Source organism: Eurosta solidaginis, chromosome 4 (assembly GCF_040869045.1).
Source record: "Eurosta solidaginis isolate ZX-2024a chromosome 4, ASM4086904v1, whole genome shotgun sequence".
In the NCBI taxonomy this organism is placed as follows: Eukaryota; Metazoa; Arthropoda; class Insecta; order Diptera; family Tephritidae; genus Eurosta; species Eurosta solidaginis.
Window position 1 is genome coordinate 171326579 of NC_090322.1, and position 15347 is coordinate 171341925.

General features: G+C 35.2%; 1 protein-coding gene across 10 annotated transcripts in view; it reads right to left on the reverse strand.

Annotated features, from left to right (window-relative positions):
• LOC137250634 (peptidyl-prolyl cis-trans isomerase G) overlaps positions 1-15347 on the reverse strand; it is a 546463-nt gene that overhangs the window by 253552 nt on the left and 277564 nt on the right. The gene's annotated exons all lie outside the window — the stretch shown is intronic.

Below are 15347 nucleotides of genomic sequence, written 5' to 3' on the forward strand. Positions count from 1 at the left end.
TATGTAGGTGCGACAAGGACTATACGACTTTCACCCATGTGTTATGCAATGATATCCACTTAGACTGCTTATGATTTCGAGGGCGGTATCCTTGGCCGAATAGTTACTCCCTAACGTTCCAAGGTGTTTTTTTGGTGTAGCTCGAAAGCATAGCGCGACAAAAACTTCCATCAGAAAGTCTTCGGAGCTACACCTAGGGCTTCTAGGAAAGTGACGTCGACGAAGGTATGAGTTCGAAGCCGCAGTCCTATAGCTTCTGCGCTGGCATATGGTATAAGGGCCAGGATGCGTGGTAGCGACTAGTGGTGGGGATTGCTACTGTTCGCACGTCGGGAATTGCAGCTCCTAGAAAAAACTGAAGACGCCATTTGGCGCGATCAACAATAAGCCAGCATTGATGCTTATCGCTAAAACTGTGCCACTAGAGTCATGACTATTAGTAGATAATTGATAGCAACCGTAAGTCGCCTTTGTGCGTGACCAGCATGTAGCCACAAATTATTTAAAGAAACCGTGCCGACGACGGGTATTAGAGTTAGCCCAGAACATCTGCTTCGGTGAAACTACGCTAAAAAAGTTTGACCATTTTAAGTATTTATCCCTCTCTACTCTCGAAATTTTTTGAACGATCCGCGAGATTTTGAAGCAAAAACCGCGGATATTTCCGAAATTGCCGAAACGTCGATTTCCTTAAATACATATAAACAAAACCTTTCCAAATATTATTTTTTTTTTAGTTTTAGCTTTACAAGCCTCCCAGATACCCATCCGCAAGTTAATGATATTGTTCCATATCGTTAAACATACCACTGACGTCAGCAGTATGTTTCTATATGGACAGTGTGATACTCTGAAGTCCAGCCATTCAATTCAGAGGTTTGCGCCGGCCACGCCGCCGCCGTCGGTGTATAATAGAGTCTAAGTCGCCGCCGCCGATTAACTGACTGGCGTAAACCTCTACTACGGACGCAAATCGCGCCAATTATTTTTTTTCCAATCAGTGCGACACGTATTACCAAAGTAAAATCTTATTTTGATAGAATATCGGCGCTTTTAAGGCCCTAAAAAATTTGCTATATTTATAACATATGTATGTATATGGGGTATTCCATCCCATTTCGACCAATTTTGAACTCGACCCCATTAGAATTGGCTGAAAGTTTTTCTTCTTTTTCTAGCTTACGAAAGACGTTTTTCAGAATTTTTTCAAATTTTTTCATCTCAAAAAAAGTTATGAATTTTTAAAAAACACCGTTTTTGTTTTCAAAATGCTATAACTTTATTCAAAAATTGACCGCTTGGGACCTTTTTTTTAAATTTGTTTTTAAATTTACTTTTCGGAATAAATACAAAAAAATTTTTAAAGTTTTTTTTTGTTGTAATTTTTCAGTTTTTCGAGATTTTCGAATATCGCCATTTTTTTGTTTTCTCATAAGAAACTTCAATCAATTCTGCAATCATCCCCACTGATCCCGGAGTGGGCCGATATTTTTTTCTTTATTTAATTGAAAAAACAACTTTAAAATTTTTTTGTATTTATTCCGAAAAGTACATTTAAAAACAAATTTAAAAAAAAGGATCCCAAACGGTCAATTTTTGAAAAAGTTATAGCATTTTGAAAACAAAAACGGTGTCTAACTCAAAATAAGTTATGAATTTAAAAAAAAACGGTGTTTTTTTCAAAATGCTATAACTTTTTCAAAAATTGAGCGTTTGGGATCTTTTTATACTCAGTTGAGCAGAGCTCACAGAGTATATTAAGTTTGATTGGATAACGGTTGGTTGTACATATATAAAGGAATCGAGATAGATATAGACTTCCATATATCAAAATAATCATGATCGAAAAAAAATTTGATTGAGCCATGTCCGTCCGTCCATCCGTCCGTCCGTTAACACGATAACTTGAGTACATTTTGAGGTATCTTGATGAAATTTGGTATGTAGGTTCCTGAGTACTCGTCTCAGATCGATATTTAAAATGAACGATATCGGACTATAACCACGCCCACTTTTTCGATATCGAAAATTTCGAAAAACCGAAAAAGTGCGAAAATTCATTACAAAAGACAGATAAAGCGACGAAACTTGGTAGATGAGTTGAACTTATGCCGCAGAATAGAAAATTAGTAAAATTTTGGACAATAGGCGTGGCACCGCCCACTTTTAAAAGAAGGTAATTTAAAACTTTTGCAAGCTGTAATTTGGCAGTCGTTGAAGATATCATGATGAAATTTGGCAGGAACGTTACTCTTATTACTATATGTCTGTTTAATAAAAATTAGCAAAATCGGAGAACGACCACGCCCACTTTTAAAAAATTTTTTTTTAAATTCAAATTTTAAAAGAAAAGTTAATATCTTTACAGTATATAAGTAAATTATGTCAACATTCAACTCCAGTAATGATATGGTGCAACAAAATACAAAAATAAAAGAAAATTTAAAAATAGGCGTGGCTCTGCCCTTTTTCATTTAATTTGTCTACGATACTTTTAACGCCATAAGTCGAACAAAAATTAACCAATCCTTTTAAAATTTGGTATGGGATAGATTTTATGACGTTAACTGTTTTCAGTGAAAATGGGCGAAATCGGTTGATGCCACGCCCAGTTTTTATACACAGTCGTCCGTCTGTCTTTCCGCATGGCCGTTAACATGATAACTTGAGCAAAAATCGACATATCTTTAATGAACTTAGTTCACGTGCTTACTTGAACTCACTTTATCTTGGTATGGAAAATGAACGAAATCCGACTATGACCACGCCCACTTTTTCGATATCGAAAATTACGAAAAATGAAAAAAAATGCCATAATTCTATACCAAATACGAAAAAAGGGATGAAACATGGTAAGGTAATTGGATTGTTTTATTGACGCGAAATATAACTTTAGAAAAAACTTTATAAAATGGTTGTGACACCTTCCATATTAAGTAGAAGAAAATGAAAAAGTTCTGCAGGGCGAAATAAAAAACACTTAAAATCTTGGCAGGTATTACATATATAAATAAGTTAGCGGTATCCAACATTAATCCATTTATAAAATGGTTGTGACACCTACCATATTAAGTAGAAGAAAATGAAAAAGTTCTGCAGGGCGAAATAAAAAACACTTAAAATCTTGGCAGGTATTACATATATAAATAAATTAGCGGTATCCAACAGATGATGTTCTGGGTCACCCTGGTCCACATTTTGGTCGATATCTGGAAAACGCCTTCACATATACAACTACCACCACTCCCTTTTAAAACTCTCATTAAAACCTTTAATTTGATACCCATATCGTACAAACCCATTCTAGAGTCACCCCCGGTCCACCTTTATGGCGATATCTCGAAAATGCGACCACCTGTACAACAACCACCTATACAACAACCACCACGCCCTTTTAAAACCCTCATTAATACCTTTAATTTGATACCCATATCGTACAAACACATTCTAGAGTCACCCCTGTACACCCTTATGGCGATATTTCGAAACGGCGTCCACCTATGGAACTAAGGCACACTCCCTTTTGAAAATACTCATTAACACCTTTCATTTGATACCCATATCGTACAAACGCATTCTAGAGTCAACCCTGATCCACCTTTATGGCTATATCCCTAAATGGCGTCCACCTATAGAACTATGGCCCACTCCCTCATAAAATACTCTTTAATGCCTTTCGTTTGATGCCCATATTGTACAAACATATTCTAGGGTCACCCCTGGTCCACCTTTATGGCGATATCTCGAAACGGCGTCCACCTATGGAACTAAGGATTACTCCCTTTTAAAATACTCATTAACACCTTTCTTTTGATACCCATATTGTGCAAACAAATTCTAGGGTCACCCCTGGTCCACCTTTATGGCGATATCTCGAAACGGCGTCCACCTATGGAACTAAGGATTACTCCCTTTTAAAATACTCATTAACACCTTTCATTTGATACCCATATCGTACAAACGCATTCTAGAGTCAACCCTGATCCACCTTTATGGCTATATCCCTAAATGGCGTCCACCTATAGAACTATGGTCCACTCCCTCATAAAATACTCTTTAATGCCTTTCATTTGATTTGACATTCCAGGGTTTCCCTCGGTTCATTTTTCTAAATGGTTATTTTCCCTTATGTTGTCACCATAGCTCTCAACTGAGTATGTAATGTTCGGTTACACCCGAACTTAACCTTCTTTACTTGTTTTTTTTAAATTTGTTTTTAAATGTACTTTTCGGAAAAAATACAAAAAAATTTGTAAAGTTTTTTCTTTCAATTAAATAAAAAAAAAAAAACAATATCGGCCCACTCTGGGAATAGTGGGGATGATTGCAGAATTGATTGAAGTTTTTTATGAGAAAAAAAAGGGCGAATTTCGAAAAATTTGAAAAACTGAAAAATTACAAAAAAAAACTTTAAACATTTTTTTATATTTTTTCCGAAAAGTACATTTAAAAACAAATTAAAAAAAAAGATTCCAAACGGTCAATTTTTAAAAAAGTTATAGCAGTTTGAAAACAAAGACGGTGTTTTTTTAAAAATTCATATCTTTTTTTGAGTTGGATGAAAAAATTTGAAAAAATTCTGAAAAACGTCTTTCGTAAGCTAGAAAAAGAAGAAAAACTTTCAGCCAATTCTAAAGGGATCGGGTTCAAAATTGGTCGAAATGGGATGGAATACCCCATATTTATATTGGCATCTGTTATTGGTGCCTCATTCTAAAAAATGTGATAACTTCATAAAATAGGAAACGTCAAAAAATTTTAAAACAAAAAATAAAATCTCCAAGATGTGAATAAATTCGCCAACCCAAAAATTTATAAATTATGAATATGGCGGAAAACCAAAATCTTATCAGTTGGCTATGGTATTGTTATAACAAAGGCGTTATTCTATGGCTTCAATAATCAATTACATTAATGTCCATAAGGCTGGTCATTATTTCGCAACTTTCTTTTTCTCTTATGATCTATTCATACATGATTGAACTCGTGAACAAAATTTAGTCTCACAACTAAAGACATTTTCTTACGTCACACTTTTACTGCAAACACTCAAAAATATTTTCTGATTCATAATTATAAAAATTTATTTGTACATGATACAAAAAAAAAAATATATGGCTATTTCGACTGCTGAGTGGAATATCACCATATCTCAACAACTGTTTTGAAAACGCCCCATCTTAAAATAATTCAAAATTCGGCGTTCAGTCGAGTTAGGGTGATATTCCAGTCAACAGTCAATTTATAACAACACTCTTCAATTACTTTTTATCATGGATCTTAAAAAGGCGTTAACTATTGGATGTGTTACATCTGTATATAAACTCGGAATTTTTATGCTATCACAACCACCCTGTACCACCGCACAAAGTTTTCCTTCCACAACGGCCCCTGCTCCAGAGTCTCCATAAAACGGATTTGATCCAGTAACTCGAGCACAAATGATTGTATCTGATAAATATCCCCGCTTTATATTCTGATAAATTAACTTGCATTCTTCTAAGTTTGATATATATAATGCAACAGTTTGGAGAAGATTATAAAAACCTTTTTCACCCCGGTTTACCGAACCCCAACCACTAATTCGCAGTGGTGTGCACTCTTCTAATAGAACTAGACCACAAAGGGATATGGGTTTTACTTGATTTGTCTTCAAAAATAATTCAGCCACTCTAATCACAGCTATATCGGCATATGCTTTCGCTCCATTATAGTCAGGATGAGGATGTGTACTCAGCCCAATGCGTTTTTGTGCTCTTTCTGTGTTCATTTCATGTAAACCGGCTACACCAGCTAGAAGGAGGAACAATTTCGGCTCTCGCTGTATTACAGAATGCGCCACTGTTACCACCGAATCCAAACTGACTAAGGAGCCAACGCATTTATATGCGTTATCATAAATAATAGCTATCGAATGTGGGCTCTCTTCTATGCTTATATCGTTGCCATTGAAAACGCGAAATTGCGCATTAGAGTCAGTCAAATACCAGCTAAGTACGAGAGACAGGATCGCGATATGAATAATTGAATTCATTTTTTAGTTTCGCACCTTTTGCACTAATTTTTAAGTATAAAGTACTACGTATACCTAACTGAGTCGTGTGAATAAAAAATAAACAACAACTTTTTCTTATAGATTTCGGGAATAGTAGAAAAAAAAAATCTTGCTTTTTTTTTAATTAGTTGAACAAACAGATTTTTTAAGGTGCTTACGCATATCTTTTCGAAATGAAATGAGCACAGTTTTAACAAAATACGTGCTTTAGTTTTTCAAAAGAAAATTTCCTAGTAATGAGTTTTTTATATATGTATGTATTCGCAGAGTTGAATTGTGTTATTAATTAAATATGTGTACATAGCCGTATTTTTAATGAATAAATACAGAAAAGAACAAAGGGTCCACTTAATTAGTTTTATTTGTTTCCAAATGATTTATACCTAATTGACAGTCATCGGTCGACCGTAGACACGAACATTTGTAATTAGTGACTTCTCTTACTCTAAAGTTTGTTCTCTTTTATATCTTGGGCCACGTGAGTGAATGTATCCGAAAATTGTATAGCTTTTAATAAAAACCTATTATCTTTTTGATTTGAAAGGCTACGCAATGTCACCTGAAACCCTCAGGGTGAACCCCCCTAGCCGAACCAAAAAAAGAAAGGTAGGGAGAAATCAGCCTCTGACTGAAGAATTATTCCCTTCACTACCACCAATTAAAACCTCTATAAAACACCCAAAATTTATAATTATATTTAGCAGTTGGAAAAAACCGCTTGCGAATTTCAGCGTATTTGCAAAGAAAAAAGCGCTCGACTCCATAAGTAGTGAACTTGAAGACATTCAATATATAACCGAAACAACGTCCCACCCATCTTACTTCTGTACTTCGCTACTTTAAAAGATCATAATCAAAGAGAAAAAGAAAACAAAATTAACAACAAAAGTTCAGAAGCTGTAGTCTCAGCTGTCACTGCATGCACATCGTAAGTCATCAAGAACCACAACATACCCAACAATCACACAACCGCCAAAAACAGGTTTCTGAATTGTCCTCTAATCTACTCGAAAATTCAACCCAAATTTACAAACCACCTTCAACTTTTAACTTTTTAAACGAAAGTACAGTCACATCATTGTATTCAGAGCAAACAAATGTCAATTATCCAAACTTCATCACTGATAAGGCGTCTACTTCATCATCATACCTAACACTCTCTCAAACTCAACAAACTACAACCACGATTTCTGAAACAACCACCCAGTCATATGCAACTCTACTCAATAATCGATCTTCTTCATTATTCTCATTTCTTAATACTTCTTCACTTTCTGATGAAACACTCATCACTCTCACTTCACACATTTCACTCGTCTTCTTCCGTTCAAAATTCGATACAGCACACTCCCAATGACACTCACACTCTCTTTAACGATATAGATAACATGACCGTTGACTATTAAACTTACTAAGAGGCCTTTTCGCGGGGCGATCTGGCTCGCACTCCGCAGTCGGCAGTAGATTTTCAATTCTAAAGCAGCTATCTAGCTAATTGTCTGCAAATCACCTCTCAAAGGGCGCCCATTGAGCAGTGCACGGACTTTTAGAAATAGAATGTTGGTAGACGAAAAATTAAAATAGTGGTAGAAGTTGGTAGATTTTTTTTTTCAAGAAAACAATAGCTACATTTTATATTTGTACAAAAGAATTCATATTTTATTGTAAAAGAAATAAAGCATATTTCACGGAAATAACACTTTTTGGCATGTTATCGTTTACTTAAAACTTTTTTTATTTTCGTTCGAAATTATTCATAAAAAAACTGATGAAAATATAGCAAGAAAATATTTGCGAGCTCATTTACTACATTTCTTTCATAAACTAATTTATTTCTTGTTTGAATTTGTGCACAAATTTTTCAAAATAAGAACCGAATTTCCACAAAAAAAAAAAAAAAATTGTCAGAAAAAAACAAAAGAAAAATCTAGTTCTATATCCCACACAGCATTTAGATGATACATATTTGAAATTTCCTTCATATCAATACAATTTGATTACTCCTTGCGAATAAATACTGAGTTTTCATACAGTTGAACAAAATAAATAATAAAATAAGATTACTTTTAATGGTCACAAACTGGAAATCATTTTTCGATCACTTTTTGAAATCATTTTAGAATAACTTTGATAAATAAATTTTAAGATTTTATAAAAATAAACATAGAGAATAATAAAACTTTTTTGCTTTTGATGATCAATAACTGGGAACAAATTTTCAATCACAATTTGGAATAATTTTTGAATTTAATTTCTTTACCTTCGGTGACCAAAAATTTAAAATAATTTTTCAATCAACTTTCTTAATATTTGCAGACTACCTTTCTTGAATAAATGATGCATTTTTTACTTGTTAAAACTATACTTCTCATTGAAAATCTGATTTTTCTTCATTTGCTCACATTTTTTCAATCATAAATTCCAAAAAAAATTACAAATATACAAAACATATTCAAGACTAAAAGTAATATAAATGCTGCTTCTAACCTAAGATGTCTTCTAGCATTTCTCTAGATGCGGCTTCCCATGAGGGACATACTGGATGGAACAGATGTACGGAAGTTGTAAGCTGTTTGAACCGCTGGTAAGTTAAGCTTGATCGACACGCCTGGACCCGGCTTCAACATCCTCCATGAGCTATGATTGTCAAAAACATCAAGTTATATTTAAAGAATGATATGAGACATAGTAAAATCGTGATTTTTAAAGTGACATCGTTACCATGATCTAAGATGATGATCATAAATGATTTTGGATGTTGTAGTCGTGTGTGTGTACAACGGTCAAATTAATTACTACCTGCGGTTCAAAAGCTTACTGCCGAGCTTCCGGATGCTTTCACCCCTGATGAAATATGATCTTTATATAGTATTTAGTTATGTATTAAATATAATGGAAAAATTAATCACAATCGTATTCACAAATGATTCCAAATCATCATTTAATATAATTGAAAAATGTTCTTAAATGTGATCAAAAAATGACTGTGAAAAATAATCAAATGTTATTCCAAAAGAAGTATAGTACAATCTTCCAGTAATATCAAGTACGATAAAAAGATGAATAAAAAATGTTTAGAAATATGAATCATAAATGATCATTCACGAATAATCGCATTTAAGGTACACTTTTCTCCCGAAGATACATTGATTTTCGAATAAAAAATACTTTTAAATTTGAACGTTTTCAATCATCTGGGGGTATGATATTTGAATATTTTTTGATAAAAATTTTCAAAAAATGTTGGCTGGGATGGATGTTATTAAATACAAGGAACAAAATCACCTACAAAGTAAAATTTTTTATAAAATCTTATTAATATAATTGGAGGCTGAAATAAAGTCTGTCCGATACAATACTCTTTTATTAATATTTGATTGGAAATGCTTGACATCTTTAATCCATTACGCTTGGCGGTTTTTATGTCGTCCATTATAGAGAACTACTTTTCTGCGGCTGCACTACGGTGAGGTAATATTGCTAAGGAGAACATTTATACACTCAAATTTTCTTTTAGAAAACTCTTTTTCAGTTCCCAATTTTATCCATCCTTTAAGAATATCTTCGGAAAATATCTTTTCTATTATTTCATTATCATATAACATTAATGATCGCCATTCGTTGTTAAGAATTTCCATGGAAGTCTTGTGAAATGGAAAAGTTTTAAATAAGGGAACAATCATTGTCATTTGACTAGAATTAATATTTTTTTCATCAACATTTTCCAAAAGGTGTAACTTTTCGTCTTCGAAATTGAATTGTTTCTTAATTTCCTTACAAAGGCAAATGTTGGTAGATTTTTGGGCTTTGGTGGTAGAAGTGGTAGAAAATGAAAATGGGCTAAAAAGTTGGTAGATCTACCAATAAAGTGGTAAAGTCCGTGCACTGCCATTGAGTGATGAGCGGTCGACTTTTAGGCTGGTTGCTTTAGAAATTGAAAGTCTGTGGTTTCCGCTTGACTGTGTGAGCTGGCTCGTATTCTGCGAAAAATCACCTCTTACACATTACACATAAGAGCTTATCTTTTAGTCAGAGTATTAGTCTTATTACTCTCGATATTAAAAGCTGTTGTCTCTCTAATGTTTTTCCTTTTTTCTCTTGATTAGTGGTAAGACTATTACAGTGGAATATTAAAGGGTATTATAACAACGTTAATAGTCTTCAAATATTATTAAAAGAGTACTCACCAGGTACAGTTACGTTAAACGAAACACATTTACCCATAAACAATAGCCCCTCAACCCCTTGTCAGTGCACAGGTTACTTTTATAACCTAGATATGAACACTTATGCAAAACAGGGAAACGCTATTTTGATTAAAAATAATATATCCCATAAAAAATAGATATCATATCCAATCTCTATATAATTGCTATTGAATGTAACATAGGAAATAATTGAAACAGCAAAGGCAGGAGCATCATTAGACATCACGGAAGCAGTCACGGTGCATCGACCACTTACAACAATTAAAAGAGGCATTCTCACCTATCTTAGGAAAATAGCAATATGTGATTGGTACTTTACGAACACCTGTAGAATCACCAAACTAATCTGGCCAGAGTACAGCCAGAAAAGAACCGATGATCTACTAAATAGGTCTAGGAAGGAAATATACAGAATCACGGCCACTATTACAGTGCACTGGCAGCCTCAACGGCTGTTAGTACCAAAAACCATGGTGTCATCCGCGACCTTATTTACAACTTGAACGTCCCAAATGTCGACCATTTTGAACATCCACGTCGATGGCACTACGCTACCGACTGTCTTACACCCCAAAATCTTGGGTGTGACGTTTGATCAGGATCTACATTTTGGTGAGCTCGCAGCCGCAATTGTTCCGAAAATCCAAACCCGTATTGAAATCCTCAAATCCCTTGCTGGCAGTACTTGGGGAAAAGACAAAGTAACGCTCATGACCACATACAAAGCAATTGGCCAGCCGTTTGCGTGCTACGCGTCCCCTATATGGTCGCAAAGCCTAAAAACTACCCACCGGAAGAAGCTACAGGCCTGCCAAAATACTGTGCTCAGAACCGCCACGGGCTGTCTTCTTATGTCCCCAGAACACCATCTACATAATGAGGCGAGAATACTCCCAATCAGGAAGAGAAATGAGATGCTAACCAAGCAGTTCCTGTTGAATATCCAGAATCCTGGGCATCCCAACAGACATCTGATTGATGAGCCAACACCGCCTAGGGACTTAAGGAGTCATCTCCGTAAGCATTTTGAGAAAATACGGCACCTGAGAGCTCAGCCGTATGAAGCAAAAAAAAAACAAGCAGGTCCTTGGTGAACTCCACAAACAGGCGTAGGACCTTTATGCAGGGAATTGCCCGGTGAATGCAGTACTCAGGGAACAGTACCCAAAACTTGCGGAAGAAGAACGCATACTCCCCAGGGAAATGCGAATCACTCTGCTCAGCTACGTAGGCATTTAAACATTTTTTTTTTTGTTTTAGACAGCCACTAAAAGTTTGGTAAGCTTAGAAAATTATTCGTTGCCTGATTCCGCCCAATTCCAATGAACGAATACATACACATTAAAGGGAATTTCATATAGTTTCAGATAAAAAAACAAACCATTGCGAAGTTTTGCGTTTTTCTTTGTAATCGCCAACTTAAGGTCTCTATGCCCTCGCTCACATATGAAGCGCAGTGACCTAACAATGGAATGTCCTCAATTCTTGTCTACAATACTAGATCCCAAAAAAGACAGTTATACCTGAAATGGTAAAAACCCAGAAAAAGGAAACTTGTTCACTGAATAGCCTTCATTGTTTGTCATAAGAGTTTTCCCATAGTTAACGAGTTGTGCACTTATCCCATCAACTTATGTTATGTATGCACGCCTACCTGAGGGTCGTCTATTATGGGTGATACTTCTAATCAATTGAGTGCTTCGGGAATATACATATGTATATATACACCAGATAAACGCTTACCTAACACTCTGTCGGCATATACATCATCGCAAAAGTGCTACATATGTGGGGCTTCTCCAAAAGTTATGAACAATATGCGAGCCCTGTCAGAGCGAAATGTTGACAAAAGCATGCTTGCTTTCGGAATTTCCCCTTTACATTCTTCCAAGAGTCAAGAAACAAAGATGCACGAAACTATTGTGAACTTTTCACCACAAAAAAGTCAAGAATTTGTAGTAACTTGGGTTTGCTGCATATATTGCTGATATCCTCAGACCCGTTCATAAACAGTTTGCGGAAATCCCTTAGGTCAAAGCGGCGAGCATTAACGAGTAAAGTTATTGGCTTATTATCTGAAGCAGAACATGTCGACGATATTGACTCCGACTAACTTTATACCAGTTAAAATATCACTTTTTATTTATAAGTACGTATTTCGATTCAGTTTTTACAAATGTATGTACCCATGATGTAATAACGACAAGGTGGTCTATGTAGTGACAGCTCATTTTGAAAACTCCCATACAATACGAATGATGAGAGAAAGGGGAAGAATAGAAGAGGTCGTTTTGTGAAATAGTATTAAATAACTTTTAACTTTTTTTGTATCAATGCACTAAATCCACAAATGGTGACGAAATTGGGTGTTTATTTAAATTGTTTAAAAAGACATTACTCATATTAATATACGCTAGTCAAGACAGAGCAAAGCAGATATAGAGTAGTGGTGTTGGCCTTTTATACCGAGAGTGATTAATCAAGTCCAGGGAAACCAATCATCGGGATACTGTAGAAAAACTTCAAACAGTTGTTTTTTTTTTTGTTTTTTGAAAGAGATTGTCCCTAGAAATTAGCTTTATAAAGCCCTTCGAGTAAATTTCTGCCATAAAAACCTTTATCAGATACCTTGAGATACGGATTTTGAATGCGTATCGTGAATCCTGAATTAAGAGGGACACACTATCTCGGCGAAGCTTCAGCCTAAGAGATAATATCTGTTATTATATCGTCGGTACAATGCCAAAGTCACTAATGTACCACTGTTATTTTAACGAAATATTATATATGTCAAATTTTGCAAAGCCAATAAAACAAATGTGCATTTTTTGAAAAAAAAAAAAAAAATTAAAAAATCATTTTTCAATTAACATTACTTCGTGGTTTACAAAAGTAAACCTTCCAATAGTGGTTGAAAAAACGATATTAAATCTCTATTTTAAACAAAGTCTTACGCGTTTTTCTTAATACACCAAATATGCACATTCGTGACTTTGGCATTGGACCGACGATATTAGCTAGAAAAAGCAGCTACCCTGCTGAAATTACTTTCGCTACCTCGGGCGTTTTTTAAGAGCACGAGAGCTCGTTTTGTATGTAGATGCAGGGGGAGGAGAAAGGTTCGATAGAAGTGTGGATCGGTAGCCAATTAACACAGTTGGCTAAGCATGCGCTGACGATTGAATTTCCAGTGTGCCCTTATAATATTTTAAAAGCCTGGTGAGAAGTAGGGCTGGTTATTTTACCTGAGTAATGAGATACCCGGGTACTCAGGTAGCGGGAATCCGGTTACCCAGATATTACCCGAGTATCCGAAAATCCCTATGTCCGAAGATAACACCAAATATGTGAGCAAAGGTCAGATAATACCCGGCTATCCTATTATGCGGTTACCAGGCATTAACCAAATTATTCGGGCAGCTGGCTCCAGTAACAACGTGAGAGTTTGCCGTGTCAGACATTGTTGTTTTGGCGAGAACAACGAATCGCGTAACTGCTGCATTTTATAGGGTACGTTTTACAACCCGATCCGAGATTCACTTATCAGCATCGCAGAGGTGAAATAATATGCAGGGCTAAAAATTACAGAAGGATGAAGTAACAAAAAATTCACACAATTATGAAGCTTCCTAAACGTCCTTCACCATAGAATCGACTATCAGTATAGTGATGTGCTTAAGGCTAAAACCAGGAGGGATCACTCGGTCCTAGTTTGTTTGAAGTTGAAGGTTTTCTGATGAAAACCTGCTTTACAATGTGTAATCAAACACTATTGCCTGCAGATCAAGATATGCGCTGGAATTGGCACTTGCCATATAAAACAACACACACAAGAAAACAGAACATCCACAAAGAGATGCGATAGAAATATGGTTAACTCTAGAAGAGCTTTAATTTGATGCCGGATCTGGGGTATTTCATTACATCCCATTGTAATGCACATACGAGCGCCACCTCTGCCATAATATAAAAGTGGTGCTTGGCGACTTTGGCAAGGGTTAACAAGAGTGTAACTGATCCCAATGAAAACATAGCCCCCAGCTATCTCACCCAATAGAGCCTAATAAATTTTCCCACCTCCCGAAACATTGGCAAAGTCATTACATATCCTGCCTTTCGATCCAACCACGTCGACCATGTTCGGACGGGTGGAAGAAATGCTTTTAGACCACATTCGGAGCGGCGAAAATCAGGAAAAAAGTACCTGGAAAGGGTAAAAGAATTTAGATGTACATTATGATAATTATTTTAAACAAATTACTTTCATTTTGTGTGGATAATATTAAAATTTCTCTAATTTTATTAAATAAACAAGATTATTTTTATGAAAATTGTCATCAATTTGAATGAAAGAAAAGTCAACACAAAACAGAGTTGGAGAAAAAAGTGATGCCGTTGCATATTTTTCCAGGAAAATTAATTTGTATGGTTTTTTCTACAATCTTTCCTCTGAATGAAAAAGTACTTTAGCAAAAAGGCAAATTGAGTTTCAGAGTGGGAGTTCAAGATGGCGGATTAGAAAGAGAAGCTGCCAACGTCAGTCACCTTGTAATTGCATCATGGTATGTACCTATGTTGTGTTTGACTTTGAAAATAAAATTTTTTAAATATTAATCAAAAGCCTCTGAGCGAAGATTAAGAAATATAAACAATTTTTACAGGGTATAATCGAAACAGCTGTCGCCTTGTCCGTCCTGATGTCACGTTTTTTAAATTTTTCCCAAATTATTAAATAAATTATAAAATTAAAAATTGCTTGAAATAAATGTTTTCATACATTTAAAGCGATACGGGCAATCCCCGGCTAACCCATATAAGTAGACAACATTTGGTTAATTCGTTGTAGTTCTATAAATAGAACAAAAACAACAACAAAATACAAATTTTCTTTGAAAACCGCCTTAAAAACATGCATAAATTTAACACATAACTACATACGAATTGTGTGATGTGTGGAAGATAATATATGCGAAAGAAGGCAATTGGGAAAAACTTGACAACAACTAAGGCATGACGTAGCTGAATGCTTTTATAACCATTTCAACTATCGTAGGAGTGCGGGTTCGACTCCTACTCCCGGGAGA